This window comes from Osmia lignaria, unplaced genomic scaffold (assembly GCF_051020975.1).
Source record: "Osmia lignaria lignaria isolate PbOS001 unplaced genomic scaffold, iyOsmLign1 scaffold0006, whole genome shotgun sequence".
In the NCBI taxonomy this organism is placed as follows: Eukaryota; Metazoa; Arthropoda; class Insecta; order Hymenoptera; family Megachilidae; genus Osmia; species Osmia lignaria.
The window spans coordinates 6,996,105-7,022,960 of NW_027478163.1; positions in this window are offsets into that span (position 1 = coordinate 6,996,105).

Consider the following 26,856-nt stretch of genomic DNA (forward strand, 5'->3'; position numbering starts at 1 on the left):
TGTGCAGAAGAAGAACAACAAGAAGAAGAAATATCTCGAAATATGTCCGTCAGGCCCCTTCCCTTGAGATATATCTGCAAATATCTCGGAAACGAAGCGAGCTATGGCAAAATGTTAAGAGACCTTTTTTGTAGAGAATGAAGTTTCCTACTTTTTATGTTCTATGATATTTTTTGATCAGATGCGTAGTTCTCGAGATATATCAAGATATTTAAAAGTTCCGAAGCCGCACCAACATAATAGAGATACAGAAACACCGTGGCCCCTTTCTTTGAGATAACTCTGCACTATTGCGAGCTGCAAATGCCACTTCCAGCTTAGCTGTGCAGAAGAAGAACAACAAGAAGAAGAAATATCTCGAAATATGTCCGTCAGGCCCCTTCCCTTGAGATATATCTGCAAATATCTCGGAAACGAAGCGAGCCATGGCAAAATGTTAAGAGACCTTTTTTGTAGAGAATTATGTTTCCTACAATTTATGTTCTATGATATTTTTTGATCAGAAGCGTAGTTTTCGAGATATATCGAGATATTTAAAAGTTCCGAAGCCGCACCAACATAATAGAGATTCAGAAACACCGTGGCCCCTTTCTTTGAGATAACTCTGCACTATTGCGAGCTGGAAATGCCACTTCCAGTTTAGCTGTGCAGAAGAAGAACAACAAGAAGAGGAAATATCTCGAAATATGTCCGTCAGGCCCCTTCCCTTGAGATATATCTGCAAATATCTCGGAAACGAAGCGAGCTATGGCAAAATGTTAAGAGACCGTTTTTGTAGAGAATTAAGTTTCCTACTTTTTATATTCTATGATATTTTTTGATCAGAAGCGTAGTTTTCGAGATATATCGAGATATTTAAAAGTCCCGAAGCCGCACCAACATAATAGAGATTCAGAAACACCGTGGCCCCTTTCTTTGAGATAACTCTGCACTATTGCGAGCTGGAAATGCCACTTCCAGTTTAGCTGTGCAGAAGAAGAACAACAAGAAGAAGAAATATCTCGAAATATGTCCGTCAGGCCCCTTCCCTTGAGATATATCTGCAAATATCTCGGAAACGAAGCGAGCTATGGCAAAATATTAAGAGACCTTTTTTGTAGAGAATTAAGTTTCCTACTTTTTATGTTCTATGATATTTTTTGATCAGATGCGTAGTTCTCGAGATATATCAAGATATTTAAAAGTTCCGAAGCCGCACCAACATAATAGAAATACAGAAACACCGTGGCCCCTTTCTTTGAGATAACTTTGCACTATTGCGAGCTGCAAATGCCACTTCCAGCTTAGCTGTGCAGAAGAAGAACAACAAGAAGAAGAAATATCTCGAAATATGTCCGTCAGGCCCCTTCCCTTGAGATATATCTGCAAATATCTCGGAAACGAAGCGAGCTATGGCAAAATGTTAAGAGACCTTTTTTGTAGAGAATGAAGTTTCCTACTTTTTATGTTCTATGATATTTTTTGATCAGATGGGTAGTTCTCGAGATATATCAAGATATTTAAAAGTTCCGAAGCCGCACCAACATAATAGAGATACAGAAACACCGTGGCCCCTTTCTTTGAGATAACTCTGCACTATTGCGAGCTGCAAATGCCACTTCCAGCTTAGCTGTGCAGAAGAAGAACAACAAGAAGAAGAAATATCTCGAAATATGTCCGTCAGGCCCCTTCCCTTGAGATATATCTGCAAATATCTCGGAAACGAAGCGAGCCATGGCAAAATGTTAAGAGACCTTTTTTGTAGAGAATTATGTTTCCTACAATTTATGTTCTATGATATTTTTTGATCAGAAGCGTAGTTTTCGAGATATATCGAGATATTTAAAAGTTCCGAAGCCGCACCAACATAATAGAGATTCGGAAACACCGTGGCCCCTTTCTTTGAGATAACTCTGCACTATTGCGAGCTGGAAATGCCACTTCCAGTTTAGCTGTGCAGAAGAAGAACAACAAGAAGAAGAAATATCTCGAAATATGTCCGTCAGGCCCCTTCCCTTGAGATATATCTGCAAATATCTCGGAAACGAAGCGAGCTATGGCAAAATGTTAAGAGACCTTTTTTGTAGAGAATTATGTTTCCTACAATTTATGTTCTATGATATTTTTTCATCAGAAGCGTAGTTTTCGAAATATATCGAGATATTTAAAAGTTCCGAAGCCGCACCAACATAATAGAGGTACAGAAACACCGTGGCCCCTTTCTTTGAGATAACTCTGCACTAGTGCGAGCCGCAAATGCCACTTCCAGCTTAGCTGTGCAGAAGAAGAACAACAAGAAGAAGAAATATCTCGAAATATGTCCGTCAGGCCCCTTCCCTTGAGATATATCTGCAAATATCGCGGAAACGAAGCGAGCTATGGCAAAATGTTAAGAGACCTTTTTTGTAGAGAATGAAGTTTCCTACTTTTTATGTTCTATGATATTTTTTGATCAGATGCGTAGTTCTCGAGATATATCAAGATATTTAAAAGTTCCGAAGCCGCACCAACATAATAGAGATACAGAAACACCGTGGCCCCTTTCTTTGAGATAACTCTGCACTATTGCGAGCTGGAAATGCCACTTCCAGTTTAGCTGTGCAGAAGAAGAACAACAAGAAGAAGAAATATCTCGAAATATGTCCGTCAGGCCCCTTCCCTTGAGATATATCTGCAAATATCTCGGAAACGAAGCGAGCTATGGCAAAATATTAAGAGACCTTTTTTGTAGAGAATTAAGTTTCCTACTTTTTATGTTCTATGATATTTTTTGATCAGAAGCGTAGTTTTCGAGATATATCGAGATATTTAAAAGTTCCGAAGCCGCACCAACATAATAGAGATTCAGAAACACCGTGGCCCTTTTCTTTGAGATAACTCTGCACTATTGCGAGCTGGAAATGCCACTTCCAGTTTAGCTGTGCAGAAGAAGAACAACAAGAAGAAGAAATATCTCGAAATATGTCCGTCAGGCCCCTTCCCTTGAGATATATCTGCAAATATCTCGGAAACGAAGCGAGCTATGGCAAAATGTTAAGAGACCTTTTTTGTAGAGAATCATGTTTCCTACAATTTATGTTCTATGATATTTTTTGATCAGAAGCGTAGTTTTCGAGATATATCGAGATATTTAAAAGTCCCGAAGCCGCACCAACATAATAGAAATACAGAAACACCGTGGCCCCTTTCTTTGAGATAACTCTGCACTATTGCGAGCTGCAAATGCCACTTCCAGCTTAGCTGTGCAGAAGAAGAACAACAAGAAGAAGAAATATCTCGAAATATGTCCGTCAGGCCCCTTCCCTTGAGATATATCTGCAAATATCTCGGAAACGAAGCGAGCTATGGCAAAATGTTAAGAGACCTTTTTTGTAGAGAATGAAGTTTCCTACTTTTTATGTTCTATGATATTTTTTGATCAGATGCGTAGTTCTCGAGATATATCAAGATATTTAAAAGTTCCGAAGCCGCACCAACATAATAGAGATACAGAAACACCGTGGCCCCTTTCTTTGAGATAACTCTGCACTAGTGCGAGCCGCAAATGCCACTTCCAGCTTAGCTGTGCAGAAGAAGAACAACAAGAAGAAGAAATATCTCGAAATATGTCCGTCAGGCCCCTTCCCTTGAGATATATCTGCAAATATCTCGGAAACGAAGCGAGCTATGGCAAAATGTTAAGAGACCTTTTTTGTAGAGAATCATGTTTCCTACAATTTATGTTCTATGATATTTTTTGATCAGAAGCGTAGTTTTCGAGATATATCGAGATATTTAAAAGTTCCGAAGCCGCACCAACATAATAGAGATTCAGAAACACCGTGGCCCCTTTCTTTGAGATAACTCTGCACTATTGCGAGCTGGAAATGCCACTTCCAGTTTAGCTGTGCAGAAGAAGAACAACAAGAAGAAGAAATATCTCGAAATATGTCCGTCAGGCCCCTTCCCTTGAGATATATCTGCAAATATCTCGGAAACGAAGCGAGCTATGGCAAAATATTAAGAGACCTTTTTTGTAGAGAATTAAGTTTCCTACTTTTTATGTTCTATGATATTTTTTGATCAGATGCGTAGTTCTCGAGATATATCAAGATATTTAAAAGTTCCGAAGCCGCACCAACATAATAGAAATACAGAAACACCGTGGCCCCTTTCTTTGAGATAACTTTGCACTATTGCGAGCTGCAAATGCCACTTCCAGCTTAGCTGTGCAGAAGAAGAACAACAAGAAGAAGAAATATCTCGAAATATGTCCGTCAGGCCCCTTCCCTTGAGATATATCTGCAAATATCTCGGAAACGAAGCGAGCTATGGCAAAATGTTAAGAGACCTTTTTTGTAGAGAATGAAGTTTCCTACTTTTTATGTTCTATGATATTTTTTGATCAGATGGGTAGTTCTCGAGATATATCAAGATATTTAAAAGTTCCGAAGCCGCACCAACATAATAGAGATACAGAAACACCGTGGCCCCTTTCTTTGAGATAACTCTGCACTATTGCGAGCTGCAAATGCCACTTCCAGCTTAGCTGTGCAGAAGAAGAACAACAAGAAGAAGAAATATCTCGAAATATGTCCGTCAGGCCCCTTCCCTTGAGATATATCTGCAAATATCTCGGAAACGAAGCGAGCCATGGCAAAATGTTAAGAGACCTTTTTTGTAGAGAATTATGTTTCCTACAATTTATGTTCTATGATATTTTTTGATCAGAAGCGTAGTTTTCGAGATATATCGAGATATTTAAAAGTTCCGAAGCCGCACCAACATAATAGAGATTCGGAAACACCGTGGCCCCTTTCTTTGAGATAACTCTGCACTATTGCGAGCTGGAAATGCCACTTCCAGTTTAGCTGTGCAGAAGAAGAACAACAAGAAGAAGAAATATCTCGAAATATGTCCGTCAGGCCCCTTCCCTTGAGATATATCTGCAAATATCTCGGAAACGAAGCGAGCTATGGCAAAATGTTAAGAGACCTTTTTTGTAGAGAATTATGTTTCCTACAATTTATGTTCTATGATATTTTTTCATCAGAAGCGTAGTTTTCGAAATATATCGAGATATTTAAAAGTTCCGAAGCCGCACCAACATAATAGAGGTACAGAAACACCGTGGCCCCTTTCTTTGAGATAACTCTGCACTAGTGCGAGCCGCAAATGCCACTTCCAGCTTAGCTGTGCAGAAGAAGAACAACAAGAAGAAGAAATATCTCGAAATATGTCCGTCAGGCCCCTTCCCTTGAGATATATCTGCAAATATCGCGGAAACGAAGCGAGCTATGGCAAAATGTTAAGAGACCTTTTTTGTAGAGAATGAAGTTTCCTACTTTTTATGTTCTATGATATTTTTTGATCAGATGCGTAGTTCTCGAGATATATCAAGATATTTAAAAGTTCCGAAGCCGCACCAACATAATAGAGATACAGAAACACCGTGGCCCCTTTCTTTGAGATAACTCTGCACTATTGCGAGCTGGAAATGCCACTTCCAGTTTAGCTGTGCAGAAGAAGAACAACAAGAAGAAGAAATATCTCGAAATATGTCCGTCAGGCCCCTTCCCTTGAGATATATCTGCAAATATCTCGGAAACGAAGCGAGCTATGGCAAAATATTAAGAGACCTTTTTTGTAGAGAATTAAGTTTCCTACTTTTTATGTTCTATGATATTTTTTGATCAGAAGCGTAGTTTTCGAGATATATCGAGATATTTAAAAGTTCCGAAGCCGCACCAACATAATAGAGATTCAGAAACACCGTGGCCCTTTTCTTTGAGATAACTCTGCACTATTGCGAGCTGGAAATGCCACTTCCAGTTTAGCTGTGCAGAAGAAGAACAACAAGAAGAAGAAATATCTCGAAATATGTCCGTCAGGCCCCTTCCCTTGAGATATATCTGCAAATATCTCGGAAACGAAGCGAGCTATGGCAAAATGTTAAGAGACCTTTTTTGTAGAGAATCATGTTTCCTACAATTTATGTTCTATGATATTTTTTGATCAGAAGCGTAGTTTTCGAGATATATCGAGATATTTAAAAGTCCCGAAGCCGCACCAACATAATAGAAATACAGAAACACCGTGGCCCCTTTCTTTGAGATAACTCTGCACTATTGCGAGCTGCAAATGCCACTTCCAGCTTAGCTGTGCAGAAGAAGAACAACAAGAAGAAGAAATATCTCGAAATATGTCCGTCAGGCCCCTTCCCTTGAGATATATCTGCAAATATCTCGGAAACGAAGCGAGCTATGGCAAAATGTTAAGAGACCTTTTTTGTAGAGAATGAAGTTTCCTACTTTTTATGTTCTATGATATTTTTTGATCAGATGCGTAGTTCTCGAGATATATCAAGATATTTAAAAGTTCCGAAGCCGCACCAACATAATAGAGATACAGAAACACCGTGGCCCCTTTCTTTGAGATAACTCTGCACTAGTGCGAGCCGCAAATGCCACTTCCAGCTTAGCTGTGCAGAAGAAGAACAACAAGAAGAAGAAATATCTCGAAATATGTCCGTCAGGCCCCTTCCCTTGAGATATATCTGCAAATATCTCGGAAACGAAGCGAGCTATGGCAAAATGTTAAGAGACCTTTTTTGTAGAGAATCATGTTTCCTACAATTTATGTTCTATGATATTTTTTGATCAGAAGCGTAGTTTTCGAGATATATCGAGATATTTAAAAGTTCCGAAGCCGCACCAACATAATAGAGATTCAGAAACACCGTGGCCCCTTTCTTTGAGATAACTCGGCACTATTGCGAGCTGGAAATGCCACTTCCAGTTTAGCTGTGCAGAAGAAGAACAACAAGAAGAAGAAATATCTCGAAATATGTCCGTCAGGCCCCTTCCCTTGAGATAAATCTGCAAATATCTCGGAAACGAAGCGAGCTATGGCAAAATGTTAAGAGACCTTTTTTGTAGGGAATCATGTTTCCTACAATTTATGTTCTATGATATTTTTTGATCAGAAGCGTAGTTTTCGAGATATATCGAGATATTTAAAAGTTCCGAAGCCGCACCAACATAATAGAGATTCAGAAACACCGTGGCCCCTTTCTTTGAGATAACTCTGCACTATTGCGAGCTGGAAATGCCACTTCCAGTTTAGCTGTGCAGAAGAAGAACAACAAGAAGAAGAAATATCTCGAAATATGTCCGTCAGGCCCCTTCCCTTGAGATATATCTGCAAATATCTCGGAAACGAAGCGAGCTATGGCAAAATGTTAAGAGACCTTTTTTGTAGAGAATCATGTATCCTACAATTTATGTTCTATGATATTTTTTGATCAGAAGCGTAGTTTTCGAGATATATCGAGATATTTAAAAGTCCCGAAGCCGCACCAACATAATAGAGATTCAGAAACACCGTGGCCCCTTTCTTTGAGATAACTCTGCACTATTGCCAGCTGGAAATGCCACTTCCAGTTTAGCTGTGCAGAAGAAGAACAACAAGAAGAAGAAATATCTCGAAATATGTCCGTCAGGCCCCTTCCCTTGAGATAAATCTGCAAATATCTCGGAAACGAAGAGAGCTATGGCAAAATGTTAAGAGACCTTTTTTGTAGAGAATTAAGTGTCCTACTTTTCATGTTCTATGATATTTTTTGATCATATGCGTAGTTCTCGAGATATATCAAGATATTTAAAAGTTCCGAAGCCGCACCAACATAATAGGGATACAGAAACACCGTGGCCCCTTTCTTGGAGATAACTCTGCACTATTGCGAGCTGCAAATGCCACTTCCAGCTTAGCTGTGCAGAAGAAGAACAACAAGAAGAAGAAATATCTCGAAATATGTCCGTCAGGCCCCTTCCCTTGAGATATATCTGCAAATATCTCGGAAACGAAGCGAGCCATGGCAAAATGTTAAGAGACCTTTTTTGTAAAGAATTATGTTTCCTACAATTTATGTTCTATGATATTTTTTGATCAGAAGCGTAGTTTTCGAGATATATCGAGATATTTAAAAGTTCCGAACCCGCACCAACATAATAGAGGTACAGAAACACCGTGGCCCCTTTCTTTGAGATAACTCTGCACTAGTGCGAGCCGCAAATGCCACTTCCAGCTTAGCTGTGCAGAAGAAGAACAACAAGAAGAAGAAATATCTCGAAATATGTCCGTCAGGCCCCTTCCCTTGAGATATATCTGCAAATATCTCGGAAACGAAGCGAGCTATGGCAAAATGTTAAGAGACCTTTTTTGTAGAGAATCATGTTTCCTACAATTTATGTTCTATGATATTTTTTGATCAGAAGCGTAGTTTTCGAGATATATCGAGATATTTAAAAGTCCCGAAGCCGCACCAACATAATAGAAATACAGAAACACCGTGGCCCCTTTCTTTGAGATAACTCTGCACTATTGCGAGCTGCAAATGCCACTTCCAGCTTAGCTGTGCAGAAGAAGAACAACAAGAAGAAGAAATATCTCGAAATATGTCCGTCAGGCCCCTTCCCTTGAAATATATCTGCAAATATCTCGGAAACGAAGCGAGCTATGGCAAAATGTTAAGAGACCTTTTTTGTAGAGAATGAAGTTTCCTACTTTTTATGTTCTATGATATTTTTTGATCAGATGCGTAGTTCTCGAGATATATCAAGATATTTAAAAGTTCCGAAGCCGCCCCAACATAATAGAGATACAGAAACACCGTGGCCCCTTTCTTTGAGATAACTCTGCACTATTGCGAGCTGCAAATGCCACTTCCAGCTTAGCTGTGCAGAAGAAGAACAACAAGAAGAAGAAATATCTCGAAATATGTCCGTCAGGCCCCTTCCCTTGAGATATATCTGAAAATATCTCGGAAACGAAGTGAGCTATGGCAAAATGTTAAGAGACCTTTTTTGTAGAGAATCATGTTTCCTACAATTTATGTTCTATGATATTTTTTTATCAGAAGCGTAGTTTTCGAGATATATCGAGATATTTAAAAGTTCCGAAGCCGCACCAACATAATAGAGATTCAGAAACACCGTGGCCCCTTTCTTTGAGATAACTCTGCACTATTGCGAGCTGGAAATGCCACTTCCAGTTTAGCTGTGCAGAAGAAGAACAACAAGAAGAAGACATATCTCGAAATATGTCCGTCAGGCCCCTTCCCTTGAGATAAATCTGCAAATATCTCGGAAACGAAGCGAGCTATGGCAAAATGTTAAGAGACCTTTTTTGTAGAGAATTAAGTTTCCTACTTTTTATGTTCTATGATATTTTTTGATCAGAAGCGTAGTTTTCGAGATATATCGAGATATTTAAAAGTTCCGAAGCCGCACCAACATAATAGAGATTCAGAAACACCGTGGCCCCTTTCTTTGAGATAACTCTGCACTATTGCGAGCTGGAAATGCCACTTCCAGTTTAGCTGTGCAGAAGAAGAACAACAAGAAGAAGAAATATCTCGAAATATGTCCGTCAGGCCCCTTCCCTTGAGATAAATCTGCAAATATCTCGGAAACGAAGCGAGCTATGGCAAAATGTTAAGAGAGCTTTTTTGTAGAGAATCATGTTTCCTACAATTTATGTTCTATGATATTTTTTGATCAGAAGCGTAGTTTTCGAGATATATCGAGATATTTAAAAGTTCCGAAGCCGCACCAACATAATAGAGATTCAGAAACACCGTGGCCCCTTTCTTTGAGATAACTCTGCACTAGTGCGAGCCGCAAATGCCACTTCCAGCTTAGCTGTGCAGAAGAAGAACAACAAGAAGAAGAAATATCTCGAAATATGTCCGTCAGGCCCCTTCCCTTGAGATATATCTGCAAATATCTCGGAAACGAAGCGAGCTATGGCAAAATGTTAAGAGACCTTTTTTGTAGAGAATCATGTTTCCTACAATTTATGTTCTATGATATTTTTTGATCAGAAGCGTAGTTTTCGAGATATATCGAGATATTTAAAAGTTCCGAAGCCGCACCAACATAATAGAGATTCAGAAACACCGTGGCCCCTTTCTTTGAGATAACTCTGCACTATTGCGAGCTGGAAATGCCACTTCCAGTTTAGCTGTGCAGAAGAAGAACAACAAGAAGAAGAAATATCTCGAAATATGTCCGTCAGGCCCCTTCCCTTGAGATAAATCTGCAAATATCTCGGAAACGAAGCGAGCTATGGCAAAATGTTAAGAGACCTTTTTTGTAGAGTATCATGTTTCCTACAATTTATGTTCTATGATATTTTTTGATCAGAAGCGTAGTTTTCGAGATATATCGAGATATTTAAAAGTTCCGAAGCCGCACCAACATAATAGAGATTCAGAAACACCGTGGCCCCTTTCTTTGAGATAACTCTGCACTATTGCGAGCTGGAAATGCCACTTCCAGTTTAGCTGTGCAGAAGAAAAACAACAAGAAGAAGAAATATCTCGAAATATGTCCGTGCGGCCCCTTCCCTTGAGATATATCTGCAAATATCTCGGAAACGAAGCGAGCTATGGCAAAATGTTAAGAGACCTTTTTTGTAGAGAATCATGTTTCCTACAATTTATGTTCTATGATATTTTTTGATCGGAAGCGTAGTTTTCGAGATATATCGAGATATTTAAAAGTCCCGAAGCCGCACCAACATAATAGAGATTCAGAAACACCGTGGCCCCTTTCTTTGAGAAAACTCTGCACTATTGCGAGCTGCAAATGCCACTTCCAGTTTAGCTGTGCAGAAGAAGAACAACAAGAAGAAGAAATATCTCGAAATATGTCCGTCAGGCCCCTTCCCTTGAGATAAATCTGCAAATATCTCGGAAACGAAGCGAGCTATGGCAAAATGTTAAGAGACCTTTTTTGTAGAGAATCATGTTTCCTACAATTTATGTTCTATGATATTTTTTGATCAGAAGCGTAGTTTTCGAGATATATCGAGATATTTAAAAGTCCCGAAGCCGCACCAACATAATAGAGATTCAGAAACACCGTGGCCCCATTCTTTGAGATAACTCTGCACTATTGCGAGCTGGAAATGCCACTTCCAGTTTAGCTGTGCAGAAGAAGAACAACAAGAAGAAGAAATATCTCGAAATATGTCCGTCAGGCCCCTTCCCTTGAGATAAATCTGCAAATATCTCGGAAACGAAGCGAGCTATGGCAAAATGTTAAGAGACCTTTTTTGTAGAGAATTAAGTTTCCTACTTTTTATGTTCTATGATATTTTTTGATCAGATGCGTAGTTCTCGAGATATATCAAGGTATTTAAAAGTTCCGAAGCCGCACCAACATAATAGAAATACAGAAACACCGTGGCCCCTTTCTTTGAGATAACTCTGCACTATTGCGAGCTGCAAATGCCACTTCCAGGTTAGCTGTGCAGAAGAAGAACAATAAGAAGAAGAAATATCTCGAAATATGTCCGTCAGGCCCCTTCCCTTGAGATATATCTGCAAATATCTCGGAAACGAAGCGAGCCATGGCAAAATGTTAAGAGACCTTTTTTGTAGAGAATTATGTTTCCTACAATTTATGTTCTATGATATTTTTTGATCAGAAGCGTAGTTTTCGAGATATATCGAGATATTTAAAAGTTCCGAAGCCGCACCAACATAATAGAGGTACAGAAACACCGTGGCCCCTTTCTTTGAGATAACTCTGCACTAGTGCGAGGCGCAAATGCCACTTCCAGCTAAGCTGTGCAGAAGAAGAACAACAAGAAGAAGAAATATCTCGAAATATATCCGTCAGGCCCCTTCCCTTGAGATAAATCTGCAAATATCTCGGAAACGAATCGAGCTATGGCAAAATGTTAAGAGACCTTTTTTGTAGAGAATTAGGTTTCCTACTTTTTATGTTCTATGATATTTTTTGATCAGATGCGTAGTTCTCGAGATATATCATGATATTTAAAAGTTCCGAAGCCGCACCAACATAATAGAGATACAGAAACACCGTGGCCCTATTCTTTGAGATAACTCTGCACTATTGCGAGCTGCAAATGCCACTTCCAGCTTAGCTGTGCAGAAGAAGAACAACAAGAAGAAGAAATATCTCGAAATATGTCCGTCAGGCCCGTTCCTTTGAGCTGAATCTGCAAATATCTCGGAAACGAAGCGAGCTATGGCAAAATTTTAAGAGACGTTTTTTGTAGAGAATTATGTTTCCTACAATTTATGTTCTATGATATTTTTTGATCAGAAGCGTAGTTTTCGAGATATATCGAGATATTTAAAAGTTCCGAAGCCGCACCAACATAATAGAGATTCAGAAACACCGTGGCCCCTTTCTTTGAGATATCTCTGCACTATTGCGAGCTGGAAATGCCACTTCCAGCTTAGCTGTGCAGAAGAAGAACAACAAGAAGAAGAAATATCTCGAAATATGTCCGTCAGGCCCCTTCCCTTGAGATATATCTGCAAATATCTCGGAAACGAAGCGAGCTATGGCAAAATGTTAAGAGACCTTTTTTGTAGAGAATTAAGTTTCCTACTTTTTATGTTCTATGATATTTTTTGATCAGATGCGTAGTTCTCGAGATATATCAAGATATTTAAAAGTTCCGAAGCCGCACCAACATAATAGAAATACAGAAACACCGTGGCCCCTTTCTTTGAGATAAGTCTGCACTATTGCGAGCTGCAAATGCCACTTCCAGCTTAGCTGTGCAGAAGAAGAACAACAAGAAGAAGAAATATCTCGAAATATGTCCGTCAGGCCCCTTCCCTTGAGATATATCTGCAAATATCTCGGAAACGAAGCGAGCCATGGCAAAATGTTAAGAGACCTTTTTTGTAGAGAATTATGTTTCCTACAATTTATGTTCTATGATATTTTTTGATCAGAAGCGTAGTTTTCGAGATATATCGAGATATTTAAACGTTCCGAAGCCGCACCAACATAATAGAGGTACAGAAACACCGTGGCCCCTTTCTTTGAGATAACTCTGCACTAGTGCGAGCCGCAAATGCCACTTCCAGCTTAGCTGTGCAGAAGAAGAACAACAAGAAGAAGAAATATCTCGAAATATGTCCGTCAGGCCCCTTCCCTTGAGATATATCTGCAAATATCTCGGAAACGAAGCGAGCTATGGCAAAATGTTAAGAGACCTTTTTTGTAGAGAATCATGTTTCCTACAATTTATGTTCTATGATATTTTTTGATCAGAAGCGTAGTTTTCGAGATATATCGAGATATTTAAAAGTTCCGAAGCCGCACCAACATAATAGAGATTCAGAAACACCGTGGCCCCTTTCTTTGAGATAACTCTGCACTATTGCGAGCTGGAAATGCCACTTCCAGTTTAGCTGTGCAGAAGAAGAACAACAAGAAGAAGAAATATCTCGAAATATGTCCGTCAGGCCCCTTCCCTTGAGATAAATCTGCAAATATCTCGGAAACGAAGCAAGCTATGGCAAAATGTTAAGAGACCTTTTTTGTAGAGAATCATGTTTCCTACAATTTATGTTCTATGATATTTTTTGATCAGAAGCGTAGTTTTCGAGATATATCGAGATATTTAAAAGTTCCGAAGCCGCACCAACATAATAGAAATACAGAAACACCGTGGCCCCTTTCTTTGAGATAACTCTGCGCTATTGCGAGCTGCAAATGCCACTTCCAGGTTAGCTGTGCAGAAGAAGAACAATAAGAAGAAGAAATATCTCGAAATATGTCCGTCAGGCCCCTTCCCTTGAGATATATCTGCAAATATCTCGGAAACGAAGCGAGCCATGGCAAAATGTTAAGAGACCTTTTTTGTAGAGAATTATGTTTCCTACAATTTATGTTCTATGATATTTTTTGATCAGAAGCGTAGTTTTCGAGATATATCGAGATATTTAAAAGTTCCGAAGCCGCACCAACATAATAGAGGTACAGAAACACCGTGGCCCCTTTCTTTGAGATAACTCTGCACTAGTGCGAGGCGCAAATGCCACTTCCAGCTAAGCTGTGCAGAAGAAGAACAACAAGAAGAAGAAATATCTCGAAATATATCCGTCAGGCCCCTTCCCTTGAGATAAATCTGCAAATATCTCGGAAACGAATCGAGCTATGGCAAAATGTTAAGAGACCTTTTTTGTAGAGAATTAGGTTTCCTACTTTTTATGTTCTATGATATTTTTTGATCGGATGCGTAGTTCTCGAGATATATCAAGATATTTAAAAGTTCCGAAGCCGCACCAACATAATAGAGATACAGAAACACCGTGGCCCTATTCTTTGAGATAACTCTGCACTATTGCGAGCTGCAAATGCCACTTCCAGCTTAGCTGTGCAGAAGAAGAACAACAAGAAGAAGAAATATCTCGAAATATGTCCGTCAGGCCCGTTCCTTTGAGCTGAATCTGCAAATATCTCGGAAACGAAGCGAGCTATGGCAAAATTTTAAGAGACGTTTTTTGTAGAGAATTATGTTTCCTACAATTTATGTTCTATGATATTTTTTGATCAGAAGCGTAGTTTTCGAGATATATCGAGATATTTAAAAGTTCCGAAGCCGCACCAACATAATAGAGATTCAGAAACACCGTGGCCCCTTTCTTTGAGATAGCTCTGCACTATTGCGAGCTGGAAATGCCACTTCCAGCTTAGCTGTGCAGAAGAAGAACAACAAGAAGAAGAAATATCTCGAAATATGTCCGTCAGGCCCCTTCCCTTGAGATATATCTGCAAATATCTCGGAAACGAAGCGAGCTATGGCAAAATGTTGAGAGACCTTTTTTGTAGAGAATTAAGTTTCCTACTTTTTATGTTCTATGATATTTTTTGATCAGATGCGTAGTTCTCGAGATATATCAAGATATTTAAAAGTTCCGAAGCCGCACCAACATAATAGAAATACAGAAACACCGTGGCCCCTTTCTTTGAGATAAGTCTGCACTATTGCGAGCTGCAAATGTCACTTCCAGCTTAGCTGTGCAGGAGAAGAACAACAAGAAGAAGAAATATCTCGAAATATGTCCGTCAGGCCCCTTCCCTTGAGATATATCTGCAAATATCTCGGAAACGAAGCGAGCCATGGCAAAATGTTAAGAGACCTTTTTTGTAGAGAATTATGTTTCCTACAATTTATGTTCTATGATATTTTTTGATCAGAAGCGTAGTTTTCGAGATATATCGAGATATTTAAAAGTTCCGAAGCCGCACCAACATAATAGAGGTACAGAAACACCGTGGCCCCTTTCTTTGAGATAACTCTGCACTAGTGCGAGGCGCAAATGCCACTTCCAGCTAAGCTGTGCAGAAGAAGAACAACAAGAAGAAGAAATATCTCGAAATATATCCGTCAGGCCCCTTCCCTTGAGATAAATCTGCAAATATCTCGGAAACGAATCGAGCTATGGCAAAATGTTAAGAGACCTTTTTTGTAGAGAATTAGGTTTCCTACTTTTTATGTTCTATGATATTTTTTGATCAGATGCGTAGTTCTCGAGATATATCAAGATATTTAAAAGTTCCGAAGCCGCACCAACATAATAGAGATACAGAAACACCGTGGCCCTATTCTTTGAGATAACTCTGCACTATTGCGAGCTGCAAATGCCACTTCCAGCTTAGCTGTGCAGAAGAAGAACAACAAGAAGAAGAAATATCTCGAAATATGTCCGTCAGGCCCGTTCCTTTGAGCTGAATCTGCAAATATCTCGGAAACGAAGCGAGCTATGGCAAAATTTTAAGAGACGTTTTTTGTAGAGAATTATGTTTCCTACAATTTATGTTCTATGATATTTTTTGATCAGAAGCGTAGTTTTCGAGATATATCGAGATATTTAAAAGTTCCGAAGCCGCACCAACATAATAGAGATTCAGAAACACCGTGGCCCCTTTCTTTGAGATAGCTCTGCACTATTGCGAGCTGGAAATGCCACTTCCAGCTTAGCTGTGCAGAAGAAGAACAACAAGAAGAAGAAATATCTCGAAATATGTCCGTCAGGCCCCTTCCCTTGAGATATATCTGCAAATATCTCGGAAACGAAGCGAGCTATGGCAAAATGTTAAGAGACCTTTTTTGTAGAGAATTAAGTTTCCTACTTTTTATGTTCTATGATATTTTTTGATCAGATGCGTAGTTCTCGAGATATATCAAGATATTTAAAAGTTCCGAAGCCGCACCAACATAATAGAAATACAGAAACACCGTGGCCCCTTTCTTTGAGATAAGTCTGCACTATTGCGAGCTGCAAATGCCACTTCCAGCTTAGCTGTGCAGAAGAAGAACAACAAGAAGAAGAAATATCTCGAAATATGTCCGTCAGGCCCCTTCCCTTGAGATATATCTGCAAATATCTCGGAAACGAAGCGAGCCATGGCAAAATGTTAAGAGACCTTTTTTGTAGAGAATTATGTTTCCTACAATTTATGTTCTATGATATTTTTTGATCAGAAGCGTAGTTTTCGAGATATATCGAGATATTTAAACGTTCCGAAGCCGCACCAACATAATAGAGGTACAGAAACACCGTGGCCCCTTTCTTTGAGATAACTCTGCACTAGTGCGAGCCGCAAATGCCACTTCCAGCTTAGCTGTGCAGAAGAAGAACAACAAGAAGAAGAAATATCTCGAAATATGTCCGTCAGGCCCCTTCCCTTGAGATATATCTGCAAATATCTCGGAAACGAAGCGAGCTATGGCAAAATGTTAAGAGACCTTTTTTGTAGAGAATCATGTTTCCTACAATTTATGTTCTATGATATTTTTTGATCAGAAGCGTAGTTTTCGAGATATATCGAGATATTTAAAAGTTCCGAAGCCGCACCAACATAATAGAGATTCAGAAACACCGTGGCCCCTTTCTTTGAGATAACTCTGCACTATTGCGAGCTGGAAATGCCACTTCCAGTTTAGCTGTGCAGAAGAAGAACAACAAGAAGAAGAAATATCTCGAAATATGTCCGTCAGGCCCCTTCCCTTGAGATAAATCTGCAAATATCTCGGAAACGAAGCAAGCTATGGCAAAATGTTAAGAGACCTTTTTTGTAGAGAATCATGTTTCCTACAATTTATGTTCTATGATATTTTTTGATCAGAAGCGTAGTTTTCGAGATATATCGAGATATTTAAAAGTTCCGAAGCCGCACCAACATAATAGAAATACAGAAACACCGTGGCCCCTTTCTTTGAGATAACTCTGCGCTATTGCGAGCTGCAAATGCCACTTCCAGGTTAGCTGTGCAGAAGAAGAACAAAAAGAAGAAGAAATATCTCGAAATATGTCCGTCAGGCCCCTTCCCTTGAGATATATCTGCAAATATCTCGGAAACGAAGCGAGCCATGGCAAAATGTTAAGAGACCTTTTTTGTAGAGAATTATGTTTCCTACAATTTATGTTCTATGATATTTTTTGATCAGAAGCGTAGTTTTCGAGATATATCGAGATATTTAAAAGTTCCGAAGCCGCACCAACATAATAGAGGTACAGAAACACCGTGGCCCCTTTCTTTGAGATAACTCTGCACTAGTGCGAGGCGCAAATGCCACTTCCAGCTAAGCTGTGCAGAAGAAGAACAACAAGAAGAAGAAATATCTCGAAATATATCCGTCAGGCCCCTTCCCTTGAGATAAATCTGCAAATATCTCGGAAACGAATCGAGCTATGGCAAAATGTTAAGAGACCTTTTTTGTAGAGAATTAGGTTTCCTACTTTTTATGTTCTATGATATTTTTTGATCAGATGCGTAGTTCTCGAGATATATCAAGATATTTAAAAGTTCCGAAGCCGCACCAACATAATAGAGATACAGAAACACCGTGGCCCTATTCTTTGAGATAACTCTGCACTATTGCGAGCTGCAAATGCCACTTCCAGCTTAGCTGTGCAGAAGAAGAACAACAAGAAGAAGAAATATCTCGAAATATGTCCGTCAGGCCCGTTCCTTTGAGCTGAATCTGCAAATATCTCGGAAACGAAGCGAGCTATGGCAAAATTTTAAGAGACGTTTTTTGTAGAGAATTATGTTTCCTACAATTTATGTTCTATGATATTTTTTGATCAGAAGCGTAGTTTTCGAGATATATCGAGATATTTAAAAGTTCCGAAGCCGCACCAACATAATAGAGATTCAGAAACACCGTGGCCCCTTTCTTTGAGATAGCTCTGCACTATTGCGAGCTGGAAATGCCACTTCCAGCTTAGCTGTGCAGAAGAAGAACAACAAGAAGAAGAAATATCTCGAAATATGTCCGTCAGGCCCCTTCCCTTGAGATAAATCTGCAAATATCTCGGAAACGAAGCGAGCTATGGCAAAATGTTAACAGACCTTTTTTGTAGAGAATCATGTTTCCTACAATTTATGTTCTATGATATTTTTTGATCAGAAGCGTAGTTTTCGAGATATATCGAGATATTTAAAAGTTCCGAAGCCGCACCAACATAATAGAGATTCAGAAACACCGTGGCCCCTTTCTTTGAGATAACTCTGCACTATTGCGAGCTGGAAATGCCACTTCCAGTTTAGCTGTGCAGAAGAAGAACAACAAGAAGAAGAAATATCTCGAAATATGTCCGTCAGGCCCCTTCCCTTGAGATATATCTGCAAATATCTCGGAAACGAAGCGACCTATGGCAAAATGTTAAGAGACCTTTTTTGTAGAGAATCATGTTTCCTACAATTTATGTTCTATGATATTTTTTGATCAGAAGCGTAGTTTTCGAGATATATCGAGATATTTAAAAGTTCCGAAGCCGCACCAACATAATAGAGATTCAGAAACACCGTGGCCCCTTTCTTTGAGATAACTCTGCACTATTGCGAGCTGGAAATGCCACTTCCAGTTTAGCTGTGCAGAAGAAGAACAACAAGAAGAAGAAATATCTCGAAATATGTCCGTCAGGCCCCTTCCCTTGAGATATATCTGCAAATATCTCGGAAACGAAGCGAGCTATGGCAAAATGTTAAGAGACCTTTTTTGTAGAGAATCATGTTTCCTACAATTTATGTTCTATGATATTTTTTGATCAGAAGCGTAGTTTTCGAGATATATCGAGATATTTAAAAGTCCCGAAGCCGCACCAACATAATAGAGATTCAGAAACACCGTGGCCCCTTTCTTTGAGATAACTCTGCACTATTGCGAGCTGGAAATGCCACTTCCAGTTTAGCTGTGCAGAAGAAGAACAACAAGAAGAAGAAATATCTCGAAATATGTCCGTCAGGCCCCTTCCCTTGAGATAAATCTGCAAATATCTCGGAAACGAAGCGAGCTATGGCAAAATGTTAAGAGACCTTTTTTGTAGAGAATCATGTTTCCTACAATTTATGTTCTATGATTTTTTTTGATCAGAAGCGTAGGTTTCGAGATATATCGAGATATTTAAAAGTTCCGAAGCCGCACCAACATAATAGAGATTCAGAAACACCGTGGCCCCTTTCTTTGAGATAACTCTGCACTATTGCGAGCTGGAAATGCCACTTCCAGTTTAGCTGTGCAGAAGAAGAACAACAAGAAGAAGAAATATCTCGAAATATGTCCGTCAGGCCCCTTCCCTTGAGATATATCTGCAAATATCTCGGAAACGAAGCGAGCTATGGCAAAATGTTAAGAGACCTTTTTTGTGGAGAATCATGTTTCCTACAATTTATGTTCTATGATATTTTTTGATCAGAAGCGTAGTTTTCGAGATATATCGAGATATTTAAAAGTCCCGAAGCCGCACCAACATAATAGAGATTCAGAAACACCGTGGCCCCTTTCTTTGAGATAACTCTGCACTATTGCGAGCTGCAAATGCCACTTCCAGCTTAGCTGTGCAGAAGAAGAACAACAAGAAGAAGAAATATCTCGAAATATGTCCGTCAGGCCCCTTCCCTTGAGATATATCTGCAAATATCTCGGAAACGAAGCGAGCCATGGCAAAATGTTAAGAGACCTTTTTTGTAGAGAATTATGTTTCCTACAATTTATGTTCTATGATATTTTTTGATCAGAAGCGTAGTTTTCGAGATATATCGAGATATTTAAAAGTTCCGAAGCCGCACCAACATAATAGAGGTACAGAAACACCGTGGCCCCTTTCTTTGAGATAACTCTGCACTAGTGCGAGCCGCAAATGCCACTTCCAGCTTAGCTGTGCAGAAGAAGAACAACAAGAAGAAGAAATATCTCGAAATATGTCCGTCAGGCCCCTTCCCTTGAGATATATCTGCAAATATCTCGGAAACGAAGCGAGCTATGGCAAAATGTTAAGAGACCTTTTTTGTAGAGAATCATGTTTCCTACAATTTATGTTCTATGATATTTTTTGATCAGAAGCGTAGTTTTCGAGATATATCGAGATATTTAAAAGTTCCGAAGCCGCACCAACATAATAGAGATTCAGAAACACCGTGGCCCCTTTCTTTGAGATAACTCTGCACTATTGCGAGCTGGAAATGCCACTTCCAGTTTAGCTGTGCAGAAGAAGAACAACAAGAAGAAGAAATATCTCGAAATATGTCCGTCAGGCCCCTTCCCTTGAGATATATCTGCAAATATCTCGGAAACGAAGCGAGCTATGGCAAAATGTTAAGAGACCTTTTTTGTAGAGAATCATGTTTCCTACAATTTATGTTCTATGATATTTTTTGATCAGAAGCGTAGTTTTCGAGATATATCGAGATATTTAAAAGTCCCGAAGCCGCACCAACATAATAGAGATTCAGAAACACCGTGGCCCCTTTCTTTGAGATAACTCTGCACTATTGCGAGCTGGAAATGCCACTTCCAGTTTAGCTGTGCAGAAGAAGAACAACAAGAAGAAGAAATATCTCGAAATATGTCCGTCAGGCCCCTTCCCTTGAGATAAATCTGCAAATATCTCGGAAACGAAGCGAGCTATGGCAAAATGTTAAGAGACCTTTTTTGTAGAGAATTATGTTTCCTACAATTTATGTTCTATGATATTTTTTGATCAGAAGCGTAGTTTTCGAGATATATCGAGATATTTAAACGTTCCGAAGCCGCACCAACATAATAGAAATACAGAAACACCGTGGCCCCTTTCTTTGAGATAACTCTGCACTAGTGCGAGCCGCAAATGCCACTTCCAGCTTAGCTGTGCAGAAGAAGAACAACAAGAAGAAGAAATATCTCGAAATATGTCCGTCAGGCCCCTTCCCTTGAGATATATCTGCAAATATCTCGGAAACGAAGCGAGCTATGGCAAAATGTTAAGAGACCTTTTTTGTAGAGAATCATGTTTCCTACAATTTATGTTCTATGATATTTTTTGATCAGAAGCGGAGTTTTCGAGATATATCGAGATATTTAAAAGTTCCGAAGCCGCACCAACATAATAGAGATTCAGAAACACCGTGGCCCCTTTCTTTGAGATAACTCTGCACTAGTGCGAGCCGCAAATGCCACTTCCAGCTTAGCTGTGCAGAAGAAGAACAACAAGAAGAAGAAATATCTCGAAATATGTCCGTCAGGCCCCTTCCCTTGAGATATATCTGCAAATATCTCGGAAACGAAGCGAGCTATGGCAAAATGTTAAGAGACCTTTTTTGTAGAGAATTAAGTTTCCTACTTTTTATGTTCTATGATATTTTTTGATCAGATGCGTAGTTCTCGAGATATATCAAGATATTTAAAAGTTCCGAAGCCGCACCAACATAATAGAGATACAGAAACACCGTGGCACCTTTCTTTGAGATAACTCTGCACTATTGCGAGCTGTAAATGCCACTTCCAGCTTAGCTGTGCAGAAGAAGAACAACAAGAAGAAGAAATATCTCGAAATATGTCCGTCAGGCCCCTTCCCTTGAGATATATCTGCAAATATCTCGGAAACGAAGCGAGCTATGGCAAAATGTTAAGAGACCGTTTTTGTAGAGAATTAAGTTTCCTACTTTTTATGTTCTATGATATTTTTTGATCAGATGCGTAGTTCTCGAGATATATCAAGATATTTAAAAGTTCCGAAGCCGCACCAACATAATAGAGATACAGAAACACCGTGGCCCCTTTCTTTGAGATAACTCTGCACTATTGCGAGCTGCAAATGCCACTTCCAGCTTAGCTGTGCAGAAGAAGAACAACAAGAAGAAGAAATATCTCGAAATATGTCCATCAGGACCCTTCCCTTGAGATAAATCTGCAAATATCTCGAAAACGAAGCGAGCTATGGCAAAATGTTAAGAGACCTTTTTTGTAGAGAATTAAGTTTCCTACTTTTTATGTTCTATGATATTTTTTGATCAGATGCGTAGTTCTCGAGATATATCAAGATATTTAAAAGTTCCGAAGCCGCACCAACATAATAGAGATACAGAAACACCGTGGCCCCTTTCTTTGAGATAACTCTGCACTATTGCGAGCTGTAAATGCCACTTCCAGCTTAGCTGTGCAGAAGAAGAACAACAAGAAGAAGAAATATCTCGAAATATGTCCGTCAGGCCCCTTCCCTTGAGATATATCTGCAAATATCTCGGAAACGAAGCGAGCTATGGCAAAATGTTAAGAGACCTTTTTTGTAGAGAATTCTGTTTCCTACAATTTATGTTCTATGATATTTTTTGATCAGAAGCGTAGTTTTCGAGATATATCGATATATTTAAAAGTTCCGAAGCCGCACCAACATAATAGGGATACAGAAACACCGTGGCCCCTTTCTTTGAGATAACTCTGCACTAGTGCGAGCCGCAAATGCCACTTCCAGCTTAGCTGTGCAGAAGAAGAACAACAAGAAGAAGAAATATCTCGAAATATGTCCGTCAGGCCCCTTCCCTTGAGATAAATCTGCAAATATCTCGGAAACGAAGCGAGCTATGGCAAAATGTTAAGAGACCTTTTTTGTAGAGAATTAAGTTTCCTACTTTTTATGTTCTATGATATTTTTTGATCAGATGCGTAGTTCTCGAGATATATCAAGATATTTAAAAGTTCCGAAGCCGCACCAACATAATAGAGATACAGAAACACCGTGGCCCCTTTCTTTGAGATAACTCTGCACTATTGCGAGCTGTAAATGCCACTTCCAGCTTAGCTGTGCAGAAGAAGAACAACAAGAAGAAGAAATATCTCGAAATATGTCCGTCAGGCCCCTTCCCTTGAGATATATCTGCAAATATCTCGGAAACGAAGCGAGCTATGGCAAAATGTTAAGAGACCTTTTTTGTAGAGAATTCTGTTTCCTACAATTTATGTTCTATGATATTTTTTGATCAGAAGCGTAGTTTTCGAGATACATCGAGATATTTAAAAGTTCCGAAGCCGCACCAACATAATAGAGATACAGAAACACCGTGGCCCCTTTCTTTGAGATAACTCTGCACTAGTGCGAGCCGCAAATGCCACTTCCAGCTTAGCTGTGCAGAAGAAGAACAACAAGAAGAAGAAATATCTCGAAATATGTCCGTCAGGCCCCTTCCCTTGAGATAAATCTGCAAATATCTCGGAAACGAAGCGAGCTATGGCAAAATGTTAAGAGACCTTTTTTGTAGAGAAGTAAGTTTCCTACTTTTTATGTTCTATGATATTTTTTGATCAGATGCGTAGTTCTCGAGATATATCAAGATATTTAAAAGTTCCGAAGCCGCACCAACATAATAGAGATACAGAAACACCGTGGCCCCTTTCTTTGAGATAACTCTGCACTATTGCGAGCTGCAAATGTCACTTCCAGCTTAGCCGTGCAGAGGAAGAACAACAAGAAGAAGAAATATCTCGAAATATGTCCGTCAGGCCAGTTCCTTTGAGATAAATCTGCAAATATCTCGGAAACGAAGTGAGCTATGGCGAAATGTTAAGAGACCTTTTCTGTAGAGAATTAAGTTTCCTACTTTTTATCTTCTATGATATTTTTTGATCAGATGCGTAGTTCTCGAGATATATCAAGATATTTAAAAGTTCCGAAGCCGCACCAACATAATAGAGATACAGAAACACCGTGGCCCCTTTCTTTGAGATAACTCTGCACTATTGCGCGCTGCAAATGCCACTTCCAGCTTAGCTGTGCAGAAGAAGAACAACAAGAAGAAGAAATATCTCGAAATATGTCCGTCAGGCCCCTTCCCTTGAGATAAATCTGCAAATATCTCGGAAACGAAGCGAGCTATGGCAAAATGTTAAGAGACCTTTTTTGTAGAGAAGTAAGTTTCCTACTTTTTATGTTCTATGATATTTTTTGATCAGATGCGTAGTTCTCGAGATATATCAAGATATTTAAAAGTTCCGAAGCCGCACCAACATAATAGAGATACAGAAACACCGTGGCCCCTTTCTTTGAGATAACTCTGCACTATTGCGAGCTGCAAATGTCACTTCCAGCTTAGCCGTGCAGAGGAAGAACAACAAGAAGAAGAAATATCTCGAAATATGTCCGTCAGGCCAGTTCCTTTGAGATAAATCTGCAAATATCTCGGAAACGAAGTGAGCTATGGCGAAATGTTAAGAGACCTTTTCTGTAGAGAATTAAGTTTCCTACTTTTTATCTTCTATGATATTTTTTGATCAGATGCGTAGTTCTCGAGATATATCAAGATATTTAAAAGTTCCGAAGCCGCACCAACATAATAGAGATACAGAAACACCGTGGCCCCTTTCTTTGAGATAACTCTGCACTATTGCGCGCTGCAAATGCCACTTCCAGCTTAGCTGTGCAGAAGAAGAACAACAAGAAGAAGAAATATCTCGAAATATGTCCATCAGGACCCTTCCCTTGAGATAAATCTGCAAATATCTCGGAAACGAAGCGAGCTATGGCAAAATGTTAAGAGACCTTTTTTGTAGAGAATAATGTTTCCTACAATTTACGTTCTATGATATTTTTTGATCAGAAGCGTAGTTTTCGAGATATATCGAGATATTTAAAAGTTCCGAAGCCGCACCAACATAATAGAGATACAGAAACACCGTGGCCCCTTTCTTTGAGATAACTCTGCACTATTGCGACCTGCAAATGCCACTTCCAGCTCAGCTGTGCAGAAGAAGAACAACAAGAAGAAGAAATATCTCGAAATATGTCCGTCAGGCCCCTTCCCTTGAGATATATCTGCAAATATCTCGGAAACGAAGCGAGCGATGGCAAAATGTTAAGAGACGTTTTTTGTAGAGAATTATGTTTCCTACAATTTATGTTCTATGATATTTTTTGATCAGAAGCGTAGTTTTCGAGATATATCGAGATATTTAAAAGTTCCGAAGCCGCACCAACATAATAGGGATACAGAAACACCGTGGCCCCTTTCTTTGAGATAACTCTGCACTATTGCGAGCTGTAAATGCCACTTCCAGCTTAGCTGTGCAGAAGAAGAACAACAAGAAGAAGAAATATCTCGAAATATGTCCGTCAGGCCCCTTCCCTTGAGATATATCTGCAAATATCTCGGAAACGAAGCGAGCTATGGCAAAATCTTAAGAGACCTTTTTTGTAGAGAATTCTGTTTCCTACAATTTATGTTCTATGATATTTTTTGATCAGAAGCGTAGTTTTCGAGATACATCGAGATATTTAAAAGTTCCGAAGCCGCACCAACATAATAGAGATACAGAAACACCGTGGCCCCTTTCTTTGAGATAACTCTGCACTATTGCGAGCTGCAAATGTCACTTCCAGCTTAGCCGTGCAGAGGAAGAACAACAAGAAGAAGAAATATCTCGAAATATGTCCGTCAGGCCAGTTCCTTTGAGCTGAATCTGCAAATATCTCGGAAACGAAGCGAGCTATGGCAAAATGTTAAGAGACGTTTTTTGTAGAGAATTATGTTTCCTATAATTTATGTTCTATGATATTTTTTGATCAGAAGCGTAGTTTTCGAGATATATCGAGATATTTAAAAGTTCCGAAGCCGCACCAACATAATAGAGATACAGAAACACCGTGGCCCCTTTCTTTGAGATAACTCTGCACTAGTGCCAGCCGCAAATGCCACTTCCAGCTTAGCTGTGCAGAAGAAGAACAACAAGAAGAAGAAATATCTCGAAATATGTCCGACAGGCCCCTTCCCTTGAGATAAATCTGCAAATATCTCGGAAACGAAGTGAGCTATGGCGAAATGTTAAGAGACCTTTTCTGTAGAGAATTAAGTTTCCTACTTTTTATCTTCTATGATATTTTTTGATCAGATGCGTAGTTCTCGAGATATATCAAGATATTTAAAAGTTCCGAAGCCGCACCAACATAATTGAGATACAGAAACACCGTGGCCCCTTTCTTTGAGATAACTCTGCACTATTGCGCGCTGCAAATGCCACTTCCAGCTTAGCTGTGCAGAAGAAGAACAACAAGAAGAAGAAATATCTCGAAATATGTCCGTCAGGCCCCTTCCCTTGAGATAAATCTGCAAATATCTCGGAAACGAAGCGAGCTATGGCAAAATGTTAAGAGACGTTTTTTGTAGAGAATTATGTTTCCTACAATTTATGTTCTATGATATTTTTTGATCAGAAGCGTAGTTTTCGAGATATATCGAGATATTTAAAAGTTCCGAAGCCGCACCAACATAATAGGGATACAGAAACACCGTGGCCCCTTTCTTTGAGATAACTCTGCACTAGTGCGAGACGCAAATGCCACTTCCAGCTTAGCTGTGCAGAAGAAGAACAACAAGAAGAAGAAATATCTCGAAATATGTCCGTCAGGCCCCTTCCCTTGAGATATATCTGCAAATATCTCGGAAACGAAGCGAGCTATGGCAAAATGTTAAGAGACCTTTTTTGTAGAGAATTCTGTTTCCTACAATTTATGTTCTATGATATTTTTTGATCAGAAGCGTAGTTTTCGAGATATATCGATATATTTAAAAGTTCCGAAGCCGCACCAACATAATAGGGATACAGAAACACCGTGGCCCCTTTCTTTGAGATAACTCTGCACTATTGCGAGCTGTAAATGCCACTTCCAGCTTAGCTGTGCAGAAGAAGAACAACAAGAAGAAGAAATATCTCGAAATATGTCCGTCAGGCCCCTTCCCTTGAGATATATCTGCAAATATCTCGGAAACGAAGCGAGCTATGGCAAAATCTTAAGAGACCTTTTTT